The sequence below is a fragment of the Gavialis gangeticus genome, unplaced genomic scaffold (genome assembly GCF_001723915.1).
Source record: "Gavialis gangeticus isolate Ggan-Ray unplaced genomic scaffold, GavGan_comp1, whole genome shotgun sequence".
In the NCBI taxonomy this organism is placed as follows: domain Eukaryota; kingdom Metazoa; phylum Chordata; order Crocodylia; family Gavialidae; genus Gavialis; species Gavialis gangeticus.
This window is the reverse complement of record NW_017728995.1, coordinates 45,947,387-45,949,374: the sequence shown is the minus strand read 5'-3', so window position 1 is coordinate 45,949,374 and position 1,988 is coordinate 45,947,387.

Genomic DNA, 1,988 nt, shown 5'->3' with positions numbered 1-1,988 from the left:
ACCAGAAGGGTTTGGGGGAGACGCTGTTTCCCCTAGCGCCCGCTGGCATAACAAGGAGTAATGGGCACAAGTTGATGGAGAGGAGGTATAGATTGGACATCCGCAAAAACTACTTCACAGTTAGGGCGGCTAGGAGCTGGAACCAACTTCCAGGGGAAGTGGTGCTGGCCCCTACCCTGGGGGTCTTTAAGAAGAGGCTGGATGCCTACCTGACTGGACTCATTTGAGTCCCGTTTTTGTTTTTGGGGTTTTGTTGTTCTCCCGCCCTGGCGGGGGGTCGGGCTAGAAGATCTATTAGGTCCCTTCCGACCCTAAATCTATGAAACTATGAAACTATGAAATAAAATTAATCAAAATGGTCCTATGTAACTTGCTATTAATTATGTCTGTTAAAATGGCAGCAGTGTATGCATGCAACAGACTCCTGGAAATCTTAAGGTGTACTACATAGTAAATACAACAATGATAGTATATAGTTACATACTTCAAAGATTAGAGCCATGATTTACAAAACAGAAATGAAAAGGGCTTCTGAGGCTGAAGAAAACATGGGGAGGGGGAGGTTTAGGAAATAGTAAGTAGATGATCTTATTTATTGAGTGACTTTTTTTTAAGCCACTGTGGAAAAAGTTACTTGTAGCTATTTTTATTGACCAGACAAAATTAGGAAAGTAACATTTAGCAATGTGTCTGAGTCTTATGTACTTGAAAGGGCAGAACATGCAGATCAAGAAGGTTGCTAGAAACTCCCTAGCAAAAAGGCTCACTATACCCATGACTAATACAGCAGAAATAGAAGATTTTAAAAAGCCACTTCCTTTTAGCTCCATCTACCTTTTGGCCTGGCTTTTGTTATTTAATTCAGCATACCACAGAGTGACCTACTTGAGAACAAGTGGGTCATGATTCAAGTTTAAATCAGGAAGCCTATAAACCACCTTCTTCTATTCAAAAAAAATGTTTGAGTAAGAAACACTTTCTTTTTTATTTTTCCCCTTAGAATAACACTTTGGCTTAAGTAATGAGAGATTTTTTGGAGTGTGTATTGCAGAGCGTAAAAGAGTTGCGGGAACCTCAGGAAGATATTATTCATTTTAGTTGTATTCATTTTGTTCTACATAGTTAAATTCAGTTGTTCTCACTACTTTAGCTGAGTTTTTATTGCAGCCTTTCAAAGGCATTTAAATGTTGACTGAGAAACATCCATCTTAACTTTTTGTAATGTTTACAGAACTGCTGGTGCAGGCTTAAATGCAACAACAATGCACAGGGAATAGTGGATTTACAAGTTAACTTTATATGCTGCTGATGACGATACTTTTGATCTACATGCTATACCAATTGATAACCCTATCCATAGATTAAAACTGGTTTATAACTTGACAGGTGGCATGCCTACACGAGACATTTACTGTGGAGTAGACTAATTAGCTTTACAGTAAATGTCACATGTCTACACCTGAGCCCCTATTAGGCTTGAATAAACTAATAACCTCCACAGCAGGATGGTACTTATAAATACAAATACTATCTCTGCTGTAGAGTTTTTTTGTTTCTTTTTACTCCAAAGCAGTGCATATGTAGATGCTGCCCCAGCTGGCAGGGGCGCAAGGGTGCATTAGTGTGGGGCCTGCCTGCCAGTTAGCCCCACACTGGAGCACCCTCATGCCCCAGCCAGTCCCCCTGCAGCACACTGAGCCAATGCACAGTAGTACCAGGCTGGCAGGCTGACCCTTGGGGCCCTCTGCCAGCCAGGGCTGCTCAGACACAGCTCAACATGCTGTGGTACTGGGCACACACTCAAATGGTGTGCCTGGGAGCAATAAACTCCAGAGCAATTAAGCTCCAATCTTTATTGCTTCTCATTAATAGCATGTGCAGCTGGTGAACTCAGACTGCTGGGGCAGTGGAGCGCTCCAAGGGAATGGGGGAGGGGGAGTGTTTGCAGCTAGCTGGCAGTGTGGCAGGGTGGGGTTGGGGGGGGGTGC